Here is a 27,256-nt window from a genome sequence, read left to right as displayed (position 1 = left end):
TCCATCGTGAACATTGCTCGAAGGAAAAAGACCTACTGTGGAATTGCCGCCGGGCATTTCTAATAGAAGGCTTATTCTTCTTTTTCCTAATCTGTTTACCCTCCAGGGTTGGTTTTTCATGGGACTCAGCAAGGGATCCCACCTCTACCGCCTCAAGGGTAGTGTCCTGGAGCGTGAGACATTGGATCGGGGATACAACTGGGGAGAATGACCAGTACCCCACCCAGGCGGCCTCACCTGCTATGCTGAACAGGGGCCTTGCGGGGGATGGGAAGATTGGAAAGGATAGACAAGGAAGAGGGAAGGAAGCGGCCGTGGCCTTAAGTTAGGTACCATCCCGGCATTTGCCTGGAGAAGGGGGGAACTACGGGAAACAACTTTCAGGATGGCTGAGGTGGGAATCGGACCACCTCTACTCATTTGACCTCCCGAGGCTAAGTGGACCCCGTTCCAGCCCTCGTGCCACTTTTCAAATTTCTTGTCAGGGCTGGAAATCGAACCCGAGCTTCGGGGGTGGCAGCTAATCGCACTAACCACTGCACCACAGAGGCGGACGGAAGGCTTATTACTGAACAGTAAGTACCGATAGGTAAAATGATGACTGTAATGGACCCGTTTAATTAGAACTTCCGTAAAAATAATATTACTACTACTACTACTACTACTACTACTAATAATAATAATAATAATAATAATAATAATAATAATAATAATAATAATAATAATAATAATAATATCTTTACGTTCCACTAACTAATTTTCACGGTTTTTGGAGACGCTGAAATGCCAGAATTTTTTTGTCGCAGTATTTTTTAATGCAAATAAATCTACAGACACGAGACTGACGTATTTGAGCACCTTCAAATACCACCGGACTGAGCCAAGACCAAGCCTCCCAAGTTGGGTTCAGAAGGCCAGCACTTTACGCAGTGCTGCACCAATCATCTTGCCGGGCTGAGTGGCTCAGACGGTTGAGGCACTGGCCTTCTGAGTCCAGTCTTGACAAGGTGCTCAAATACGTCAGCCTTGTGTCAGTAGATTTACTGGTACGTGAAGAACTCCTATGGTACTAAATTCCTGCAAATCCGCGTCTCCGAAAACCGTGAAAAGTAGTTAGTGGGACGTAAAGCCAATGACATTATTATCATCATCTTACCTGGAGTTCCTCATAGGTACGTTATTAGAGCTTTCAGAGGACGCTCCGTTTCGACTACGCCGAAACATGTGGTTTTTACACGATGGTCCACCACCTGATATAAGCCGCTTACTGCGTGATCATTTGGATCAGTCCTTTGGTCTATGGCGAATAGGACGACATGGACCCATCAATTGGCCCGCCAGATCTCCAGTGGATATTACGGAAGACTGGATTCGGAGAAGTGATTTTCTTTTGTTAGTTGCTTTACGTCGCACCAACACAGAGAGGTCTTATGGCGTCAATCGGACAAGAAAGGCCAAGGAATGGTAAGAAAGTGGTCGTGGCCTTAATTAAGGTTCAACACCCGCAATGCCTGGTGTGAACTTGGGAAACCACGGAAAACCATCTTCAGGGCTGCCGACATTGGGGTTCGAAGCCCCAATCTCCCGGATGCGAGCTCACAGCTGTGCGCTCCTAACCGCATGGCCAACTCGCCGGGTACGGAGAAGTGAAGCCTGCAGAGTAGTCCAGGGAGGTCACTTGAACAAATGCTACGTGTTTCACATTGGTATGTCAGATGTTAAACCATTTCTGCAGCGTATTGAGTTGGGAGTTCAGTTCTCAATCGATGTAGTATTTTGAGTCTCGATAGTTCGATATTCTCATAAATCCGAGCAGAAAAATTGAAGTACCGGTAACAAAAATTATAAATCTAGAGTTTCAGTTCGCGATTGCCTTGTACGTGGCGCAAGCTGAACACAACACACGGAAGACGTGCTTGTTAAAACGCTAGATATTGACCTTGAACACAGCATGGCAGTTCTTCATTCTACACTGTACTGGTTTGGGTACATTGCGTGTGTGTGTCTGTTGATGTGCATGTTTGATGTTTATACACAAAACCTGTTTGTCACACTTTGTCCTCTAGTGCTAACCACAATACGAAGATACACCTGACTCATCGCAAAGAGACCTGGTTCTGGTCTTACGCATACTATCCTGTAGTAAACTACTGCGAGCGATGTAGGCACGGGTGAAGTACATTTCATCTTGTTTCCTCCTACACCACGCATATTTTACTATTTTCTTCCCTGCCTTTCAGCTCCTAATGACTTGTTAATAATAATACCGGTAATGTTATTTGCTTTACGTCCCACTAACTACTCTTACTGTTTCTGGAGGCGCTGAGGTGCTGTAATTTAGTCTCGCAGGAGTTCTTTTTACGCGCCAGTAAATCTACCGACACGAGGCTGACTTATTTGAGCACCTTCAAATACCACCGAACTGAGCCGCCATCGAACCTGCCAAGGTGGGATCAGAAGACCAGCGCTCTATCGTCCGAGCTACTCAGTCCGGCATTAGAGGTTAGAATAAGTTGGTCGTGTGGTTAGGGGCGCGCAGCTGTGAGTTTGCATTTTGGTGATAGTGGATTCGAACTCCGCTGTCGGCAGCCGGGAAGATGGTTTTCCGTAATTTCCCATTTTCACATCAGGGAAATACTGGGACTGTACGTTTATTAAGGCCTCAAACGCTTCCTTCCCACTTGTATCCCTTTTCTCTCCCATCGTCGCCGTAAGACCTACTTGTGTCGGTGCGACGTAAAACAATTTGTAAGTACATGTTTCGGTAATTCCGGAGACATGTCCGCAATTATAAGATTAATAATAATTCGGACTTGTTAAAAGTTCAGTGTTTTCTGTAGTGTGTTCTGACAGATTACCAGCTACGGAGTTTGAGTGGGGCGTTTAACTTTTATTTTAGTAATAGTTAGTAATAATGGACTAACACAGTTTTTATTATAATATTGGTAGGTGGCTTTACGACGAATGCAAGCTGACAGACGCGCGCTCCTAATCACACGGCCAACTCGCACAGTAATAATAATAATAATAATAATAATCAAACGAGAAAAAAGAGTAACAAGAAGAAGTTCAATATGAGTAGTAGCAATAATAATAAGACTGAATAATAATAATAATAATAATAATAATAATAATAATAATAATAATAATAATAATAATAATACCGGTAATGTTATTTGCTTTACGTCCCACTAACTACTCATACTGTTTCTGGAGGCGCTGTAATTTAGTCCCGCAGGAGTTATTTTTACGTGCCAGTACATCTACCGACACGAGGCTGACGAGCTCCTTCGAATGCCACCGGACGGACCCAAGATCGAGCCTGCTAAGTTGGAAACAAGAAACCAGTGCTTTAAACGTCTGAGCAAGTCAGACTGGCCGCTGTTATTTTGCTTTATTTTACCATTACACATATGCTTTTCGTTTGCAAGCACGAAATAATAATGTAATTTTTTACGTCGCAATAACTACTTTGGCGGGTTTTGGAGATGCCGAAGTGTTGGAATGTTGTACCGCAGGATTTTTTTAATGCAAGTAAATCTACAGACACGAAACTGGCGTATTTCAGCACCTTCAAATACCCCCGAATTGAGCCTCCATCGAACCTGCCAAGATGGGATCAGAATACCAGCGGTCTATCGTTCGAGGTACTCAGCCCGGCATTAGAGCTTGGAATACGTTGGTCGTGCGGTTAGGGGCGCGAAATTGTGAACTTTCATTGGGAAGATACTGGGTTCGAACTCCACTGTCGACAGCCCTGAAGATGGTTCTCCGTGGTTTCCCATTTTCACATCAGGAAAATGCTGGAGCTGAACCTCATTTAGGTCACGAACGCTTCCTTCTCACTTTTACCCCTTTTCTGTCCCATCGTCGCCATAAGACCTATCTGTGTCGGTGCGACTTAAAGCCAATTTTGTAAATCATCATAATTAGGACATTATACAACTGTCGAGATCCATAGTTATAAACGATGAGAAGTATTTTCTAGGCAGACATTATTGGCGAGTAGTCAATAATAATAATTGTTACGGAGATATCCGTGGTAGGTAGAGGTGAAAGAAGGTGCGGGTGTGAATGGGTTTCAAGCTACGAAATTAACGTGCAATGTAAAATTAATTTAAAATTTAACTAGGTTATATTTTCTTTTCAAAAACAAGAGATAACAATCAAAACAGGTACAGAGTAGCAAAAATGTAGGTACAATATTACTGGATTCGGGCTCAGTGCCCTTACTTCATAACTCTTGGGCAATCAGCCCCGCCTTACTCCAAAAAAATTTTTAGCCAAGTGGCAGAAAGCCCCATTCATGCCCAGGAGCACTGGCTCCAAACATTACACATAAAGCCTGCACGAGGCATACAGAAACAAATTTCAAAGTGCGATCCGCTCTCAAAATTGTAAGCCTATCACAAGGCCACACCAAACTCTACCTTCAAGCTGTCCTCTAAGGACGTATTCACAGGGGTAAAATACCCAACCTACTGAGGTCTATTACATGAAAAGAAGGTTGATTACATGACCTCTAAAATAACAATTTGAGAGGAGGCGAACTTGCACTCCTAATACACTTTGTTTTTAAAACCTAATCTGGCTCTGGGCCACTAACGCAAGGGCTAATCCCATACTACAGAGGTGACTTAGAGAAGAACACTTTACATTACATAAACGAAGAATAGTTTGAGAAAATAAGTTCACCTCAAAACAAATGTGAGTGGGAGCTCGAGAGGGTAGCACTCTCTATCCCAATATGTAGCTTTACAAGAAAAAGATGAAAAGAGTAATTACATTTTAGGAAAAGGTTACATGATGGAAATGCTTCGAACCCGCCGCGAGTGTTAAACTGCCTACCTAGCAAGAAAAGAAGTTATTAATAGGCCATTACCTGGTGTTGAACGGCTGAAGAAGAAAGAGGCGCTTCCCGCCTCCTGCTATGTACTTAATACACTGAAAGATGGAACAGAAGTGGCCCGGAGACCCTAAAATCAGCAGTTTATATACTCTCGCGGAAGTTTCTAGGCGTTAGGGGAAAGAAAACACCCGCCCACAATGTTTTTATTGGATAGGACCCCGCAATCGATTCAAGTTGGGGGAAGATACATCTGATTGGATAGAAATTAATTTAAGAAATTCGGGATTGGCTACATGCAAAACAAGGGGAAAGAGAGGGGTATACAGCCAACTTAAACAATAACAGAAAGAAATTTAGCAAAGAACAAACATTTGAAATAAAAATTTCTTCAACAAAATAGTTCTTTGACTCCGCACTAGGTTGCACTATTGTTGATCTTCAGTAGTGTCCTCTAGAAGAGAAAGTTCACACTTCTTACTTCAAGCTAAACAAAAACACATCAAAAGTGACACAGTTCAAAAACTCAAAATTTTCCACGTGGTGACATCTTTTGAGAAAGTAGAGAATTAATAGAATAGATAAAGTTCAACCTTCCTCCAGAAGAGGAGTTTCAACTGGCGCAACTTTTAAATAAACGGTGTAGAGGTGTACCGCCCGGTACAGACCTCCCCCCCCCCCCCAAAAGTTCCTCCAGGGGTGACACATGAAATCAGTTTGAAACAAGGTCCAAGTAATGATGTTGATACGAAGATAGATAGCAGAAGCATTTACAAGATTTCTTAATTCAGTTTCAAAATGTTGTTGTTGCAGGTGAATGAAAGTCTTTATGTTTGTAGAATTTGAATTTCTGAAGATAAACTTTTAATACTTAAAGGTGAAGAAAAATTTTGCAATGTCCACCAAATATTGTTGTTGAATTCCCAAGTGTAGTTATTGCTTATGGTGACTGTCCATGTAGTTGATGTAGATTGAGTCGGATGGCCAGACCGGCCGTTGCAGCTTGCGTCCAACGGAGGCCGCTCGGACCCCTCAAGTACCCTGAGATACCGCTCGCCCGCACTATGAGGGGAGCAGAGGTGTTGAAGTACGCCGCGCCCGCGGTGAACAGATACAGGCTGCGGGCATGTAGCAGGTCGTGCGCCGCACATCAGCCTTGGCCGGGAGGAGAGCTCCGGCTCGCCGTTCACATGTCGTCCTCGCTGGAGAGGAGGGGGCCCATCCCCCTCCCCAGTCGCTGCACGGCGCTGCGCGGCTGCGGGGGCGCTGAAACATTAAAGCTAGGCGGCAGAATTGTGTTGGACTATCATCTTCTTTGAGGGTACAGGCTTGTGGAGAGGTTGAGGGGCCAGCGGCGTGTAGATATCCATGGCATTTACTATTATGAAGCCACAGTGTAAGGTGGAGCAGGAGACGGGAGCGTGGTAATGGCCGTGGCAAGAACAGGATGGCAGTTTAACGGGTCGGGGCAGGTTTTACACAAGGCTTACATCTAAAACCAAAATATTACAGAAGGGGCAGAATGCCTTAAAAGTGAAACTCAAAAAAATATAACCTTCATATCCTTTCAAAATAATATGAAGCAAGTTAACACAGAAATTACACCGGTTTCACCTGGGACAGGTGAACTCTAAATATCCTCTCGGTGGCTGGATTACTTAGCAATAAGGTAACCGGCGTAAGAAAATCGAGAATGATACAAGGCCCATGAAATCTGGGGGCAAGCTTGCCCGCGGGAACAAAATTTTTGACCATAACCTGGTCACCTACCTTCAAAGTGGTGGGTCTCCGTCCACGATCATACCTTTCCCTAACCTTTTCATGAGACACTTTAAGATTGGCTTTAGCCTTCTTCCAAAGATCTTTAATGTTATCCGGATCTATTGTCTCGGGTAGAATGTCATTCAAAGACCAGAGGTTAGAGAGCGGCGAGTTGGGAACAAACTTGAACATCAAAGAAGCTGGAGTAAATTTGTGTGATTCATGGACCGCCGAATTCAAAGCAAAAGCTAACCAATGCAGGGACGTGTCCCACCTAGAATGATCTTCATGATGATAGGCAATAAGTGCGGACCTGAGATTACGGTTAACCCGTTCAGCCAGAGATGGTTGAGGGTAATAAGCGGAAGTAGTTACATGAGAGATGGACAAGTCAAAACAGAATTTACGAAATAAATTAGATGTAAAAGCCTTAGCATTATCAGATACAATGTATTGGCACGGACCAAAAGAAGCGAAAATAGAATTTAAGCAAGTAATGGTTGACTGAGCGGTAGCCAGCTTAGTCGGAAATAACCAGGAAAATCTTGTAAAACCATCTACACACACAAAGATGAACTTGTTGGCATTACCCTTTGACTGGGGGAAGGGTCCCACATAATCAATATACAGGCGTTCCATGGGGCGCGACGCTTGATGAGAAGACAAAAGGCCTACTTTAGTGGACATGGTGGGTTTACTGATCAAACAAGATTTACAAGCTTTTACAAGTTCCCGAATTTCACCGTCCATACCTTTCCATATGAACATTTCACGAATCTTTTCACGAGTTTTAAAGATTCCAAGATGCCCCCCCAATGTTGTCTCATGATAGTATTTGAAGATCATAGGTACAAGAACCGCTGGAACAACAACTTTCATCAACTTATCATGCCTCGAAGGGCAACATAAAACACCATTCCTCAGAACATAAGGGACGACATGTTCCCCAGAAGAAAGGGTTTCCATTATCGGAGCCAGCGTAGGATCTTCACGTTGGTATTTCTCAATATCCCTAAAAAGCATGGGAGCATCTGTTAAGATGGCATTAACACCAGATAGTATGGACTCAGAAGGTGATGAACTGTCGACCGGTTCGTGGGTCTCTACGTCGTTATGAAACATACGGCTGAGTCCATCAGCAACAACATTTTCGGTACCTGTGATATGTCTAACATCAAACTGGAAGGCGGAAATACGAATAGCCCAGCGGGCTATACGACCAGTACGACGCGGCCTACCTAAGACCCAGCTTAAGGCTTGATTATCTGTCTCCAGGTCGAATTTAACGTGTTCCAGATAGAGACGGAACTTTTCTAAGGCAAATAAGACTGCCAAACCTTCGAGCTCATAGATGGAATACTTGGCTTCTTGAGCCGACAATGTCCTAGACGCATAGGCGATGGGTCGCCTCCCTAGTTCAGTCTCTTGAAGAAGGACTGCAGCTACAGCTGACGACGACGCATCCGTTTGGACGATGAATTTCTTCGAGAAATCAGGCATAGCAAGTACAGGGGCATTACAGAGAGCTAATTTAAGATCTTCGAAAGCGGCTTGTTGAGAAGGTCCCCACTCGAATTTGATGCCTTTCCTACGAAGAAGGTTTAAGGGCGCCGCTCTATTAGCGAAGTTAGGAATAAACTTCCTGAAGAAATTCACCATACCAATGAATCTAGCGATACCTTTGATGTCCTTAGGAGGTTTAAAATCACGGATGGCCTGTGTTCTAGAATGATCGACAGCTACCGCATCGGGTGACACAATATTCCCTAGGAATGACATAGAGGGCTTAACAAAGGCAACCTTGGACAACTTGACAGTTAACCCAGCCTTACGAAGGCGATTCAGAACTTCTCGCAGATGATCTAGATGTTCTTCAAAAGTCTCGGAAAATACGACGACATCATCCAAGTAGTGATATAAGTACTCAAATTTGATGTCGGAAAAGACCCTATCTAGTAGCCTAGTGAGCACAGCTGCCCCCGTGGGGAGCACGAAGGGCACGCGGTTGTATTCGTATAAGTTCCAGTCCGTGGCAAACGCTGTAAGATGTTTAGACTCTTCGGCAAGGGGAATTTGATTATAGGCCTGATTCAAGTCCAAGATGGTGAAGAACTTGGCCTTACGAAACCATGAAAAGCAAGAATGAATGTCGGGAAGGGGCACAGATTGCAACACCACCTTCCGATTGAGAGCCCTGTAATCAATGACAGGCCTGAAGCCTCCTTGGGGTTTCGGGACTAAACAAATAGGCGAAGAATACGCTGACTTAGAGGGCCTAATAATACCATCCTTCAACATCTGATCGATGATTTCTTTCAGAGCCTTCATTTTAGGTGGAGATAGCCTATACGGTGGAAAACGGACAGGAATCGAATCCGTGACCTCAATTTTGTATTCAATAAGGTCAGTAACACCAAGAGTATCAGAGAACACCTCGGGAAACGACTGACACAGTTTCCGAATACTATCAGCCTGCTCCTCAGGTAGATGTCTAAGGTCTAACAACATCTCATCCTGGGTAGGCGAAATAGATGAACATGATACAGAATTACACTTTAACAAGGGAATTCTACAATTGGACGCAAATTTGAATGTGCACGACCTACTCTGGAGATCGAGCACCAGACCAGTGTGAGAAATGAAGTCCGCTCCCAATATGATGGGGCAAGACAAGTGCTTAGCCACAAACAGTTTGATTTTCCATGTAAATTTAAAAATACGAATTTTGACCAGTACGGAACCTAGAATTTCTAATGGCGATGAATTAGCCGAAACATATTGAATAAGAGCTGAGACATGGTCAGGTAGTTTACAAACAGATTTCAATTTAGAATACCATTCAGCCGAAATAATCGAACAAACACTGCCTGAATCTAAAAGAGCTGTTATAGGCTCGTTATTTAACTCAATCTTAAGAAAAGGAACAGGTGCGGGGGTATCCGCCGCAATCCTAAGACATTCTTTAGGGCATTCAAAAGATGAATTTGAAGGCTGATTGTTCTCTGCATTTACAACCTGTTTACTAGGGGCTGAGTCTCGGGAAGATGGATTAGTCGACTCAACCGATGCCACTAGTCACTTTTTATTATTGGCATAGGTGGAATTGGCACCAGAAGTTGAGCAGGAGGGGGTGCTATTTGAGTTTGGGCAATTTTTGGCGATATGTGAGAAGGCCCCACACTTAAAACAGCCTTGTGATGACCCTGCTCCATTCCTTGTCCCACTTGACTTGATCAGAGGACACTTATTCCGCAGATGGTCAGGCGACCCGCACGCATAACATTTACGGGGATTGACTGGTCGGCGAGGTGGAGGCCGAGTGTTACTAAAGGAAGGCGGGGGTTCTTTCGCGACACGCAAGGAATCGGCGTATCTAACTCCTTCCGCTGAGACGGCCAATGCTTCAAGTTCAGAGAAGGTTTGCGGACACGCCGCGAAACACAAATATGACCTGTAGGATGGCGAAATACCTTCTACAATAGCCTGCACAATCTGATCTTCAGGAAAGTGCAGAGCAAACACCCTAGTGTAGAATTTGATATCTTGAATGAAATCAGCCAAGTTTTCATCCAAGCGCTGTACACGGTAATAGTACTTCTGAATAAGAGATGACCTCGCGCGGGCAGGAATAAAATTTGCAAGCAGATGTGCATGGAAATCTTCGATAGATGACTGTTCGGCAATGGCTCTTACGATTTTATCAGAGAGAATACCAATAGCATACGGATAGATAATTTGCAAAATTTGACATGGCGAAAGAGAAAAAACAAGAGCATGATCCTGAAATTCCACTAGAAATCTTAAAAATGAAATTACATCACTGGTGGTGTTGACGGAAAACTTAGAGATACCTCTAAGCAACATTGCCAATGGATGAGGCAAGCTACTGAACCCAGGTGACATAGTCGTTAAAGGTTTCAATGGCAAAGAAGTTAATTCAGAGCGGATGTTACCCAATGACGCACGGCGTTCAGATTCGTTGTTCGATGGGGCAGAGATAGTTTGAGCAGCAACGGTTATCCTATTGCCTTCTCCCTTAGCAGGTTCTTCCTCACTACTTACATTCACTATGGTGGGCTGATCAGATTTGGGAGGAACTTCCCCAGTTAACAATTGAGTGACTTTACTAGACAATTCAGAGATAGTTTCAAGGAGCGTATTAGCTTGCTTCCTCTGAACGTCATTCACCTTCAGAGACAACAGATCATTAACTCTATTTGAAAAGTGATATAATCTGCCTTGCACACGCTTAATTTGGTTAGGAGACGGATCATTTTCATCAAATAAACTAACTACGGAAGCTAGCCCAGTAATATTCTCCGTGATCGTGGAAAGAGAGTCGTCAATTTCTTTCTCTCCCAAATTGGGGATGGAAATGGGCAAATCAAGGGACTCTCTAAGCTTGTTAGTGTCTATTGCAACCGTGCCTCCAGATTGAACGTTTCTGATAGTTAACTCGTATATCAACTCCTCTTTGCGCAAATAGTTAAGGAGGAGAACATCGCGAGGGCCGGACATGATGACAGAACAATTTTTAAAAAAAACTCAAAAAATTCCAGCAACTGAGAAAATTGTTAGAGTTCGAATTAAAGCAATGTTTAGCCGTCAAAAGGGGCTAAATTGAGACCCATTCAACCACGCTCTGCTACCACTTGTTACGGAGATATCCGTGGTAGGTAGAGGTGAAAGAAGGTGCGGGTGTGAATGGGTTTCAAGCTACGAAATTAACGTGCAATGTAAAATTAATTTAAAATTTAACTAGGTTATATTTTCTTTTCAAAAACAAGAGATAACAATCATAACAGGTACAGAGTAGCAAAAATGTAGGTACAATATTACTGGATTCGGGCTCAGTGCCCTTACTTCATAACTCTTGGGCAATCAGCCCCGCCTTACTCCAAAAAAATTTTTAGCCAAGTGGCAGAAAGCCCCATTCATGCCCAGGAGCACTGGCTCCAAACATTACACATAAAGCCTGCACGAGGCATACAGAAACAAATTTCAAAGTGCGATCCGCTCTCAAAATTGTAAGCCTATCACAAGGCCACACCAAACTCTACCTTCAAGCTGTCCTCTAAGGACGTATTCACAGGGGTAAAATACCCAACCTACTGAGGTCTATTACATGAAAAGAAGGTTGATTACATGACCTCTAAAATAACAATTTGAGAGGAGGCGAACTTGCACTCCTAATACACTTTGTTTTTAAAACCTAATCTGGCTCTGGGCCACTAACGCAAGGGCTAATCCCATACTACAGAGGTGACTTAGAGAAGAACACTTTACATTACATAAACGAAGAATAGTTTGAGAAAATAAGTTCACCTCAAAACAAATGTGAGTGGGAGCTCGAGAGGGTAGCACTCTCTATCCCAATATGTAGCTTTACAAGAAAAAGATGAAAAGAGTAATTACATTTTAGGAAAAGGTTACATGATGGAAATGCTTCGAACCCGCCGCGAGTGTTAAACTGCCTACCTAGCAAGAAAAGAAGTTATTAATAGGCCATTACCTGGTGTTGAACGGCTGAAGAAGAAAGAGGCGCTTCCCGCCTCCTGCTATGTACTTAATACACTGAAAGATGGAACAGAAGTGGCCCGGAGACCCTAAAATCAGCAGTTTATATACTCTCGCGGAAGTTTCTAGGCGTTAGGGGAAAGAAAACACCCGCCCACAATGTTTTTATTGGATAGGACCCCGCAATCGATTCAAGTTGGGGGAAGATACATCTGATTGGATAGAAATTAATTTAAGAAATTCGGGATTGGCTACATGCAAAACAAGGGGAAAGAGAGGGGTATACAGCCAACTTAAACAATAACAGAAAGAAATTTAGCAAAGAACAAACATTTGAAATAAAAATTTCTTCAACAAAATAGTTCTTTGACTCCGCACTAGGTTGCACTATTGTTGATCTTCAGTAGTGTCCTCTAGAAGAGAAAGTTCACACTTCTTACTTCAAGCTAAACAAAAACACATCAAAAGTGACACAGTTCAAAAACTTAAAATTTTCCACGTGGTGACATCTTTTGAGAAAGTAGAGAATTAATAGAATAGATAAAGTTCAACCTTCCTCCAGAAGAGGAGTTTCAACTGGCGCAACTTTTAAATAAACGGTGTAGAGGTGTACCGCCCGGTACAATAATAATAATAATAATAATAATAATAATAATAATAATAATGGTATTTGCGTTACGTTTACGGTTTTCGGAGACGATGAGGTGCCGGAATTTAGTCCCGCAGGGGTTCTATTTACGTGCCACTAAATCTACCGGCACGAGTGTGTCGTATTTTAGCACATTCAAAAACTACCGGACTGGGCCAAGTTCGAACCTGCGAGGTTGGAGTCAAAAGGCCAGCACCTCAACCTTCTGAGCCACACAGCTCGACAGGAGGCACGAAATGTAGGTACGTTTAATTTATTTATTTGTATAACATGTCCATTATTCGTTTGAAGTAAAACGTTGGCTGTGCTTGCCTAATTCAATTCAATCCCATGCTTGCTTTCGTTGGCGTAAAGACATAGGTTTTCAGGTCATTTCCATACTCACTAGACCACGGGGCTGACGACCACAGATATCCCAATCCCCTAAGTGACGTAACAGCAAATGAACCAGTATTAACGCTGACAATTCGATACAGCTCCAGGGTCCGAAACCGATAACTAGGGTTGTCTGACGGAAACTAAATACTAACAACAAAACCAGTCTGGCGAGAATGTAACGTAGCATGGTGAACACCGGTAGCAGCCTTCAGCTGTTATCGTAGTTCAGTTGCTCGTAAACATAAAACCTGTTTGGCAAGTATATTACGTAACATCTCGTGGCATTACAAAGGTACCGTTCAGCTCTTACAGTAGAACCAGTTTGGTACGGATGGCGCGTGACTTGCCTGTTGTCAACGGAAAGCTATTCATTCGCAGAACGAGGCATACTACCTATTCTAAAAACATCATATCACTTTGCTCTCAAAAATAACTTCCGCGGATTACTAAAAGTTTGATATATAGTGGTTCGTCACATCGTTCTCTATTGCTACAAGAAATATCTGCACGTATACACCTAACACCCTGTATATCTTCAATTTGAGTTACTCTTGAGTGTCTGCACACAGCGTCACTATGTCTTCGGGAATGGACTAAGCAGAGTGGAATTGCACTTTCTCTTTCTAAATCATCAGTAACTATATTCGCCGAAAAGAAACTGGTTCTTCAGTCTCCTAACATTCAACCTGGACCACATTCTTTTCCCATGAAGTCTACTGTCCGTCTCTTGGGGATGCATTTGGATAGCAAACGGATTTGGAGTGGACATAATGCTTACATCCAGGCACGGGCACTGTGTGCACTGAACGTCCTTCGTTTCTTAACCCGCACTTAGTGGGGCGCTGCTTCCGCGTCTTTGCTAATTCTTTACCGCTCCTTGATACGGACCGTTATTGAGTACGGCAATATGTTGTACGGAAACGCTATGAAGTCTGTTCTGGAGAAATGAAATGTCCTGCAATTTCGTTCTCTCAGAGTATGTCTTGGTGCTATGTCGTCAATGCCTACAAATGCTCTACAGGTCGAAGCTCATGAACTACCCCTGCACTTTAGAAGGAAACTACTGGCAACAAAATTTCTCTTTCAACGTTCTACTCTGGAGATTACCCGTTATTCAAGAGCTTACACTTTCTGCATAACCAGTATCCACCTCTACTTCTGAAATATTTCAGAGAACTCAAGTTCTGTATATCCTTGACTTTGAAGTCTCACACAATTCCGGCATTCCAGTTTAACTACGCCTGCTCGATATCTCCAGCTTCCACGTATTATGTCCCGAGGTACCTACCAGAAAATTCTGCTCCAAATAAACACGTAATTGGATTTATAGCATCTACCTGGTCAGACTACATCCGCATTTATACTGACGGCGCAAAGTTTAGAAATTCAGTTAGTTTTGCATTTTTTGCGTGCAAACACAGGAATATTGTAATTTCTTCTATTCCTGTTGACGCATCCATCTATCCTGCTTAACTCGCTGCCATTCGGGAGGCACTGTATTACTCACAATCAAGAAATTTTTATAAGATACTTATCATTTCAGATTCTCAATGTGCTATTAGGAAATTGGGACATTCTTGAAGAAACATACGAACACACTCCTTCATCCATAAAATATTAGAATTATCGTCTGTCATGAAATCGCGTGGAAAATGTGTGTCAGTTTTATGGGTGACTTCCAGGACTTCCATACAATGATCTAGTTGACAGTCTGGCCAAACAAAGCGCACGCACTGGTTTATTTCTTTCATTACGTCTCCCCTGTACTGGTTTTTATGTAACTAACAGAAGGAAGACGTATGTTAAATGGACAGGTCTGTGGAACAGAATTACTCAACACAAAGGACGATACTATGCCTGCATTCAGCCAGCTATCCCACACAAGCCATGGTATCAAGGCGTCAGATGGGTCAGAGGCCATCATTGGGATGAGATTTAACCTTGCTTCATACCCCGCTCACCTCAAAAGGATTGGAGTCCTCCAATCAGCACAATGTCCGTGTAGCGCAAGGAACACAGGAGATGTGAACCACATCACCTTCGAGTGCAGTAGAACTATATCCTTTCGCAGAGAATTGGTCGCTACCCTTGTGCACCTTCGGGTTTCCTTACCCACACATACTCAGCTATTACTGGCAACTGGAGACTTATGTGTGTGCAGTGAAATTTTAATCTACTTGACACAAACTGGTGCAAATATCTAAAGAAGCAAGTGTCTTTACTTGAAGTGTGTTTTTGCTTTCTTTTTTGCTCTGTTCTAGGACCTTTCTGTTATTTTATGTCTTTTAACTAGTCCCTCTTTTTTCTTTCTATTTTCTCTAATATTGTTATCATTGTACATTGTTGATGGCCAAATGTCCTACGGACGAATGTCATAATAAAGAAAAACGGTGTTCATTGGAATGTATTTATGGCTTGGAAGTTTTGTAAAAGTCTCTGGATTTATTTATGAAGCTCAGTCCGATGTGGGACCACTGGTTGTGTGAAGGTTCGTTTGATTCCTATGTTCTTCTTTGGCTTGAGCTTCAACTATTCCAAGACTTTCTCCCAGTCTTCGCTGCTTTTCTGAGAGTTCCATCTCAACCATGCTGTTCTTTTTCTTTGCTGTCATATTTTTCAGTCCACTACTCAGTGATGGGGCAAAAGCACTGGTCGTCTTGGCTAGGATGTCCTTCAGTTAGTCCCAGTTATTCATATCTCGTTTACTTACCCCTTGGTTATTGTTGAATCATTGTCTGTTGGATTTATTTGTCCTGTTTGATGCTTCCAGGCAGGAGTCATAGTTTGCTCTTTACGAGATAGTGATACGAAGGTAGGTTGGCGCCTGTCAGTACTTTTGAGTTTTGAATTTCTCTTCGGGATATCCTCGAGATAGCCACATGTTCTATCTGTAATTCACCATTATTATTATTATTATTATTATTATTATTATTATTATTATTATTATTATTATTATTATTATTATTATTATATTATTATATTATTATTATTATTATTATTATTATTATATTATTATTATTATTATTATTATTATTATTATTATTATTATTATTATTATTATTATTATTATTATTAAATCTATACCCGTGAGAGTCCAGACCAGTAAAACTGCTTACTACCAGCCCACAAGCTGCCCAGGGCAAGATCACAGCCATTTCCTTCTCGCTGTACGTTTGTCTCTACGGCCACGTCATTGCATGCCTTCCACACAGTAGTCGCAAACCCCCTATCTCCGTCTACTGAACGTAGTCTAATAGTGTCTTGTCTCACATATCTGTGTACTTATTTGCCATTTCGGTGTATAAAACAAATTTGACAAATTCGTATATAATTGATCCACCAGACTTGTTTAAATTATTTAAATCATTTTTCATAGTGATCAATGTATTCTTCTAATGTTAATTACGTTAATTACTATTTGTTATTCACCTGAGTCCAGCCTGAAAACAATGTTATTTATGACATTACAATTCAGTCAGAAACACAACTTCTTCTGGTTTATTTTCGTATTGTGATCCATCTGATGTAGCGGTTCCTTCTGTAAACATGTTCACCGCAAGAACTTCCTAATTGTGAGTTGACTAGGGATGAGACCAAAATATTACAGGAGTTCCAAAGTGTACCGTAGCCAGGGGTAGTAACCCTCTAGGACGATGCCTCCATTCCTGTATAAACATTCGACTAACTCAGGTTTGGGCAGAGAAGTGGGTTGGTTGTCGATGGGCAAGTCTAAAAGTCGAAGTCTCTCACTTAATTATAAGTAAATGACAGGAAAAATGGAGGTATAACTCGAATGAGAAACAATAATATGGGGTAGGATGAGTTTATTCACAAAATAACCCCGAATCATACTAACATAATAAGAAAATCAAATAATAAAAATGATAATAACATTATCTCAAAAATTGATAAGAAATGGACATTAAAACGTTAATTGCTCAAATAATTAAATGCAAAATGAAAGTTCAAGCACAACATTGAATACTTGTGAACTTCAAAAGTATTCTTCACATGATTGTCCAAAGTTCATATTCATAATAGTATACGTATGCGTATACAAATACGTATTCGATTTGCATGGAGTAACACGATGTTAAGTATCACATAGATACGGATTTTAATTCCGGAGGATCGTCACATAGTTAACATAAAAGGAAAATTAAGACGCAATGGGACATGATATAAATTATAAAAAATACAAGTGGCATTTCCCTACGCTATATTTACAATGAACACAAATAAGCAAAGTATCTCAAATATATACATCGGATAAAGAAAGAGAAATCTTACATACTACACTGACTCGACGTGAAACGCGGTTCATCAAAGATCTGATGAAAACTAGAGTGACCACCCACATTCAATCAGTACTCAGGCTGTTCTCCATTAAACAACAAGACAACATATCAAAACAACATGAGATAGCACAAACACCATCTTGTTAGAGAAAACATATTATCAACCTTTATTAAACATGTGGAAAGCAACTGGCAACATTGCATTCTTCTGCTGCATTTGCGCACCCAAAAGCGCGTTCATCCGTCACCTATTTCCTGCTGTGCTGTGGGCTGAAAAGAAATGTTAGAACTCAATACTGCACTGAGGCTTGGTTACTGTTCGACAAGATTGTATCACGGAAATAACATCTCATTCACACTGTCTGTGTAAACATGGCTGATAACTGAACCTGCAAGGCGATTTCATATTTCCTCAACTGCACGGAAACTCAAATACAATCGTGCTTCTTTCTAGCATGCTACAATAATTTATCACACACATCAGACTCACTGACCTGGCTTCAATTTCCCGTCAATTCTGATTATCAATATTCTCTCAGAATACAATTGCAGGGCCATATTCACTGCACATCATTCTTATCACTTCATCAGGCATGCAATTGGCCTGCATAATCAACTTCATAAATCAGCATGCATTAAAACCTCTTGTTTCTTACAATCTCATCAACCTTTCCCATTATAAATCCAGGTTCGATTTCCATACACATCATTGTTCGAAACAGTTTCCAACCTACATTGGAAGACTCTTTTCTCATTCAACCTTGCGATACAGCTCCACACATGTCAGCTCCTGAAATAACATGCGTCATGCACTCTAACTGTTACTAACTTCCTAATGACCAAAATAAAAATGAATTTACTCTCAACGTAGCAAGTGTTTAACTCAGAAAGCGGATGATCTTGTCAATCTAATCCTCCTATCTCTAATGTACAAGAATATAGGAATAATACTAAGCTAATTATCATGCATAATTACACAACTAATAAATCCTAACAACTCCCTCGTTATCCCATCTAAATAATCGTAAAATAAAATAAAAATATAGAAATCATGCATTCCTCTTTTATCCGTCTTTACAGCATTACAAATGTAAAATTAACACATGCCGTCAGGCAAAATTTACGTTAACGGAAAATCCCTACTCTAAACTTCACTAGTATTTAAACATAATTCATATAACATGCCATCTAATTTAAAAACAAGCGTCTTATCTTGGACGACTCTCTGGACATTGGCAACGGCTCACATCCTTGCTATGGTGGTGTCTTACCCCATGTTGATCACTGCTTTAACACATAGAAACAATCTTCTTTCTTCTGTGGGCGGTGGCATCTTCTTGATGAAAGTTCCTGTACACTGCAACACAGAAGACTTCAGGTGTATGTCTCTTCACCGCTCGATTTGCACGTGCTGAACAAACCCTTGTTAGCTGTGAACTAAGCCAACATTACTGACAAACAAACACACTTAAAATAAATCAATTAGGTTTTTTTTATACAGTTAGTTAGAGCGGCTCGCGGTTCGGTTCGAAAGTTCTACGCGAAACGCGACCGACACGAAAATGCAATACAGATAAGCGTTTCTTCTTCACTTTCCAGTCTGCGGCTATTATTACCGTCTATTTATCTGGAGTAAAATTTTGTGCCCTAATGAAATCGGCAATTTAGCACTGCACCAGTTAATTCAGTAAACTTCACGGCTAAAAGCACTGTTACTCGGTCGTAAAACCATACACTGTTTTATACCCATTCACGTGGCAACAATCACGCACAAGTATCAGAGTGATACCGAACAACGTTCACACCACGTCGGCTCCCACCATCAGAGAGATGCCCTCAAAGCTTGGGACGTTGGAGAAGCTTGGCTAACGCCGTTGTAGCTATGGGATTTCCGCCTGTTCAAAGGAGCAACCAATCAGCATGCTTGCCATCCACAATGACTTATATATCAATTCAAACACACCATAAAGCACCCTCCAGATGATATAAAAGTGACTCAGATTATTTTTGTAGCATATTCCTTATTATATTACACTTTCCGACCTGTGGAAATCCGTCAACTATCAGAACTGATTACTTTATAGCGATATCTTCTTCATACACTTGTCGATATTGCTTAACTTGGGATTTTACTTCCGCGCGATCCCAACTCCATATTTGCGTCACCCACGCGTTCTGATTGGCTGAACGTTCCTCTTGGCCAACGTCTTCCACACGTTAACTTATGGTAACGCTAAGCCTTTCTCACGGTCCCGAGGAAGCATCGCGCAATATCCAGCGACTTTATGTCTCCATGGACTTCCGGTCTCAGCTATCCTGCGATCTACTACTTTTACCAGACCTGAATAAAATTTAATTCAATAAAATTATATAATATGGCAAATAATAATCTGAGTGTCTCTTATGAGCCGTCAGGATACGGCTCAAAAGGCACTTTGATACTTTGTTGAACTCTTATGAAAATGTCACTCCATCAGACGACGAACCTAATGATTTCTGTAGCACAAATACCACTAGTCGGACATGGTTTGAAGTAGAGACAGCAATATCTAAGCTGAAAAACAACACATCGACTGGATCAGATGAATTAAGTGTTGAGATCAAAGCACTAGGAGAGGTAGGACAACAGTTGATGTACAGGGCACTAAATAGAATCTGGAAAGATAATGTAATGCCCAATGACTGGAAGCAAGGAGTCATCATCCCATTGTTGAAAAAAGGTGATAGAAAGAAATGTGCCAACTACAGGGGTATAACTCTGCTGTCACATGGCCTCGAAATCTACGAATCCATCCTTGAGAGCAGGATTAGAAAATGTGTTGAACCTACACTTGAGAGGGAACAACATGGATTTAGACCTCATAGGTCAACTATAGATCTCATTTTTGCCACCAGAATGCTCTATGAGAAGTATTGGGAGAAGGGTAAAACATTTATAACTATTTTTCTGGACATCGAGAAAGCATATGACCATGTACCACGCAGGCATATATGGGAATGTTTGAGACATAAGAAAGTGCCTGATGACATCATAGCACGAGTACAACTATTATACGATGAAACCAATTATTCTGTCCAGGTCCAGGATGGAAGGTCAGGTTGGTTTTAAACGAAGAGTGGAGTCCAGCAAGGAAGTTGTCTTTCACCACTTCTCTTCAAAATCATAATGAATGAAGTTTTAAAAGCGGTTAAGAGAAAGGATCCAACAACTAATGCCCTGGTTTTTGCTGATGATGTAATGGTATTAGGTGAGACAGAAGCGGAAGTACAATCTAGACTAGATCTCTGGCATGAAGCTTTTACAACCTTAGGTCTCAAAATCAGCAAAACGAAGACAGTTGGCTTGGTGATGAGTAGAAATTCTCCGAATGTTCATCTAAGAATTGGAGATGAGGAGATGGATATTGTAGATAACTTCCAGTATGTAGGCAGTGTTCTGTCATCAGACAATACCATATATCAAGAGATTAGTAACAGAATACAGAAAGCTTCCAAAATTCTGTCACGCTGTGTCAAATACTTTGGGATGAAACATTTCCGTTAGTTTCCAAGATCAGCTTGTACAAAATATATCTAGTACCTATATTGACGTATGGACTGGAAGCAGCAACACTTACTGGACCAACAAAGAGTCGTCTTCAGGCAATAGAAATGAAGTTCCTCCGTTCTTGTCTACAAAAAAAATGGATAAAATAAGGAATGTGGATATCCGACAACAGCTTGGATAGGAAAGAAGCTTACTGGAGACCCTAGAAATGAAGAGATTGCAATGGTATGGTCACATGAAAAGAATGAACCCTCACAGGACTCCTCGAACATACTTTGACCACAACGTTCCTGGGAAGAGACCAAGAGGAAGAGCTCGTGATGTTTGGGAAAAACAGATAATGAAGGACCTTGAAATGAAATGAAATGTCGTATGGCTTTTTAGTGCCGGGATATCCCAGGACGGATTCGGCTCGCCAGGTGCAGGTCTTTCTATTTGACGCCTGTAGGCGACCTGCGCGTCGTGATGAGGATGAAATGATGATGAAGACAACACATACGCCCAGCCCCCGGGCCATTGGAATCAACCAATTAAGGTTAAAATCACCGACCCGGCCGGGAATCGAACCCGGGACCCTCTGAACCGAAAGCCAGTACGCTGACCGTTCAGCCAACGAGTCGGACACCTTGAAATTAGAGATGTGAAATGGTGTCGCATATATGAGCAGCATCTATGGATGGATAGAACAAAAACTGGAGGAGGCTCGTACACAACCGCACCCGGGTTGTTGGAGCGAAGAAATGATGATGATGATGATGATGATGATGAACGAGAAGGACACACTTGCAGACTGCCTTCTGGCAGTTGGTGATGTACTGCGGGATGGCGGGAAGGCCATGTCCAGTGTTTCCTGGCACTGCGTGGCCCATACGCAAGCTTTGTCCTCTGATGCCCATAGCTGTTGTCAGAGGGCCGCCCAGATGTGCAGGCCTGTGATAGATTGTATGGCAGCACTGGCATTCTCGTTACATTATTACCTTTGATCAATAAATACCCTGTTAAAGTCGAAGCTACCGCCGTTCGTTTTTGTACCTTATTCACAGGTTGCTGACGTTTGGAATATATATCAGTATTTGTTATCAAGGCCTCTGATGTGTCTTTTACTCGATTCAAGGAAATCCGACTCCCCAGGAACCTAATTTTATGACGACATTTGGTCTATTCTATGGGAATTATACTGAACCTAAACTGAGGTTGTGTCTGTATTGGCGTTTTATTTTCATCTTTAAATTAATGAAATGTGTTATATGGAGACACCTCAAGTGATTACTTAACATCTAATGCATGTACAGTAATTGTATAATTAAAATACAATCAGATAACTGTAAAAAGCATGGATAACTGTAGAATGAAACATTTTGATGGGATACTGTCAATGTAGCAGAATTCAATAATTCCTCCCTTTAAGAGCTAATAGCCTTCACAAGCCCATTCAGTCGCTCAACCACACAATGTGGAACAAATATTTCTGCTGCCTATACTCTCTCTAATCCGAACAGACACCATCTGTCCGCTCTTTGCTATCGCATCATCGGTTGTTTAAATGGTATTTCCTCGGTTGGTCATTGGCGCTGCCTGTGGTTAACTGTTTGATCCCTGGACTCAAAGACTCGCAGACGCATAATGAGATTTGATCATTATGCACCAGAGTAATTCATTTGATGAATGGTGATAACGTATTTATGAAGCTGAAACAAACTTCTGTAGCGTAGTACAACGGCTATTCTACCTACGATAGCCAGAATTACACTGGGTTGAATATTGTGAAAAGCGTAAGTATACAGATAATATATTTCCTGTTCATTTGCAAAAAAATTAGAAGAATTTTCACTGAATTATTCGAAGGGCATCACTTTGACGTTCCTATTGATTAATCAGTGGATTGTGTTAGAATTACGCCTACCTCATTACATACGTCCTCAGTGAGGGACACTGAAACCACACAAACGTTATAAGTTTACTAACGTGATATCGGAATGAACCAAATCTATGTGATAGGGATGTATTATAATGTTGAATATATCAGTTTCATTCTAGAGAAGACAATTGGATTATAGAGTGTACGTTGTCACTAAAATGTTCTACTAATTTACTAGCATTCATAGGCTCATTTATATGAATTATCTAATCTAATTATACCAGAAAACAGTTCCATTGCAATCATCATCCTGCACATTCACTACATGGCACCGCTTGTCTATTGACTAATGCTGACTTCTTTCTGATTCGGAGTTTGCTGTAGGCATGGTATACATTTTTATGAGTATGAATATGTTTGGCGAATTGTAGGCAATTTTATTATCTGTACTCTTTCACAGGGAAAATGTTCGATCTCGCAGCTGACTGGTCAGCGTCTAGGATTTTTGGTACCGGGCAAGTTGGCCATGCGGCTAGGGACGCGCAGCTGGGAGCTTGCATCTGGGAAATGGGTTCGAACCCCACTGTCGGCATTCCTGAAGATGGTTCTCCGTGGTTTCCCATTTTCACACCACGCAAATGCTGGGGCTGTGCCTTGATGAAGTCCACGGCCGCTTCCTTCCCACTCCTAGGCCTTTCCTATCCCATCGTCGCCATAAGACATATGTGTCGGTGCAACGTAAAACGCATTGTTACAATACAAGATTTCCCAGCTTCGAAGTCTTAAGATCGATCCTTGGCCTGGTCATGGGAATTTATTTGTGAATGATTAATTCTCTTACCTCGGATACTGAGTGTTAGTGCTCTAAACAGAGCTGCAATTCGCGTATTACACAACGCCATCCTACCCCCCGCACCCCTAATACCCTGTTTTCTAAATACAGCAGACGCCGCCTGTCCACATCGGAGCATCTGTCGTACTAGGGCTGCCAACATTCTAATAATAGTCACTCATCTGAAAATACTATTATTATTATTATTATTATTATTATTATTATTATTATTATTATTATTATTATTATTATTATTATTATTATTACCTGGCATAGCAGTTCAAGCAATTGAGTGCTGGCCTTCTGAGCTCAAGTGGACAGGGTTGAATCAGGCTCAGTGGTGGTATTTGAAAGTGATGAAATACTTCAGCCTCGTGTCGGTAGATAGGCTATACCAGCATGTAAAAGAAACCCTGTTGGACAAACGTCCGGCACCTCGGCGTCTCCGAAAACCGTACAGGTAGTTAGTGGGATGTAATATATTATTATTATTATTATTATTATTATTATTATTATTATTATTATTATTATTATTATTATTATTATTATTAACAAGAGGGAAACCCTTGTAGGACGTTTCCTTATATAGTTCATCCGTGCAAACGATAGGGGAATGCTGTTTTCTGAGACCCGTTTGTGGGTACCGACTTTGTACAGCTGCCACAGAAGGAACTGGTTCTTCACTGAAAAGTGATACGTGAGAAGTACACTGCTTTTTATATGTCTGGAGAAGAGTAATAGCAGAGTATTAAGAGAAAATTTGATACTATACCAAAGGTGGTTTATTATACGAAAGTTATGAATTTATGTTCTAGAAATCAAACTGCATTGAGAGGTGATAACAAAATGTTGTTATTTCCAGGTTGTTGTTGTGGTGGTTAAATAAGGCTGCAATGTTCAGTCTTATGGACAATCGTTTGAACTTCTCATGTTCTGATTATTGTATCAGACGGCGTGAAGTGTGGTACAAAGATTGACTAAACTTTTAACTGTAGACTGTGCTGAAAATATGCTATCTAAATATTTCCAAACATGCAGCGAAATGAAGTTAGTATCATTTTAAGCACTTAGAAAGAGAGTTTACTCGTCTGTCCGTAGTCGTTAATTACTCCGGTAGTGACGAACTGACTCGCCCACTTCCTACGAAAACTGTCTTCGAATTGGCTGGACAGCTAAACCATCGTATGTAGTTCGACGATCGTCCTATAGATTTTCCAGATTTTGTGTGCAACGCTATTGGTAATATAATTGTCTTACACGTATGTCCGACTCATTGGCTGAATGGTCAGCGTTAAGGCCTTCGGTTCAGAGGGTCCCGGGTTCGATTCCCGGCCGGATCAGGGATTTTCATCGCGTCTGATTAATTCTTCTGGCCCGGGGTCTGGGTGTTTGTGGTTGTCCCAACACTTTCCTCTTCATACTCATACTCATACAACACACTGCACTACCAACCACCAATGAAACACGCAATAGTAAAATATTACATCCCTCAATATAGGGTTGGCGTCAAACCGTAAAACATGGCCAAATCCACATGTTCGGACGAGCCAAGGGAGTTAACCATTTAAGGTTAAAATCTGCCCCCCGGCCGGGAATCGAATCAGAGGCCACCTCAATCGAAGAGCACTGCGCTGACCATTCAGCCAAGGAGCCGGACAACATGTACTAGGTTACTACAGTGATCCCCATGAGGTACTTACACTCCATGAACACAATTATTAGAACTGAGATAACTTTTCCTCTTAGTGAATCTTACAATCTGGCTTTTTACCCCGTTAACAACTCAACGTGTTGATCTTTCTATGTGGCTTGTTCAGTCTAATTTTCGCAAATCTTGCGCTAGATAGCAGCACATGACCAAACTGGCGGTGTATTTTGTATTTTGCATTTTGACTCCTTCCTGACGGTTGGAATCTTGCGTGCTGAGAGGATAGCTGTGTTGGTCGATGAAATTCCCTTACAGGGTATTACAACTTATTTGGTAGATTTAAATGGATAATATGCTTGGCGATTTTTTGGGGGGGGAGTGGGGGGTGGGTGGGGCGGCACCTGTTTAGTTTTGCGTTTGTCATTCGCCTGTAAGTACTGGTACTCCTAATATTAGATACCTTCTCATGAGGCGTCTGGTGATATCTCACTTGTAACAATGGAGTTATTTTAGTGTTTCTTTATATTTAGATCTTCGAGTTTGGTCCTTCATGTTAATTGTTTTGTGTCATGTTAAGTATCGTCCTGAAATTCCCTGTAGCGTGGGTACGTACGTTCTATTTTGTGTATGGGTGAGAGTATGTGCACGTGTGGGGTTATAGAGGCCATGTGTTTTGATATGACGCACCTCGCTCTCTGCTTCTGGGATGATCGGCGTTTACGGCGATGTGTGGCTATTTCTTAATCATCTCGTTTACGTGCCTTGAGTGGACTCGCCGCTGAATCCTTTGAGAAAACTTTTCGAGATGCTGACCATGTTTAAGTGGAGTAATATGGCGTTTTCTATGGTGATAAGTCTGCGCAACGTCCCCTACTTTTTGAAGAAATATCACCTCACGTCGATTCAAGTGACAGGTTTGATGGTGGGAACTAAAGAAACAATTTTCCGTAAGTCTTGCGAGAGCTTGTGACCTGCACCTTGCTTTATTTTGTTTCTCGCCTCGTATTTATAAATGGGGCTGATATAAATGATAGACCCCACGTTTTCAGCTCTACAAGGAGAATTTCTTTACTTCAATTCATTTGCTATTATTATTATTATTATTATTATTATTATTATTATTATTATTATTATTATTATTATTATTATTATTATTATTATGCTAACCCCCCCCCCCCTTCTCACCCTCCCGTTTCGTCGTTTATTTGTTGTGGCTTGCATCTCATAGATTCATGCGCGGTCCAGTCTTTTTCATCTTTTGATTTTGGCCCAGCCTAAGTCACCGGTCTTTATCTCGTGATGCGAACGTTATTTCCGTGTCCGGTTATTGATGCTGTTATTGAGAGAGAGTATTTTTGAATCTTCACCTGTATGGCTGATGTGAATATTTTCCCTCAGGGATATATAACCCTTAGAGGTCATGATAATTGGTCGTATCGGTCTTGCTTTGTGATGGGTAATGTACGAACTATTTAGGTAAACTGCTGCTGTCTAGTTTTATTCGAGTGCGCGTTATGTACCACAACGGGTCAAGATTGATTTATTCCGACGGTCGGATGAGGCCCGACTTCTATGTTGCGAATCAAGGTAGTTGTAAATTTTCCTTTTACCTAAGTGTTCCACGGACCATTTTAGTTTGATTTATATATGTGATATCTCGAATTTTCTCTTGGTTTAATTTTAATAAATCCCATTATTTTTCTAACCCTGTTATTAGTTTGTAGTCCTAGGTAGACTCTCCCTCATTTTAGGTAATAGTGGATTCAATTCCGGCGGGTATTCAGGCTGGTCTTGGTCGAAATCTTTGGTCTGAAATTTAGTGCTCCAGGTATTTTCTCTGCGCACTGATGCTTCTGCTGTAATTCATTTTTCCTGTTTGTGTTTTTTTGGGGGTGGCTGTTAACCTGCAGTACCAGAGGTTA

Source organism: Anabrus simplex, chromosome 1 (assembly GCF_040414725.1).
Source record: "Anabrus simplex isolate iqAnaSimp1 chromosome 1, ASM4041472v1, whole genome shotgun sequence".
NCBI lineage: Eukaryota > Metazoa > Arthropoda > Insecta > Orthoptera > Tettigoniidae > Anabrus > Anabrus simplex.
This window is presented reverse-complemented; position numbering follows the sequence as displayed.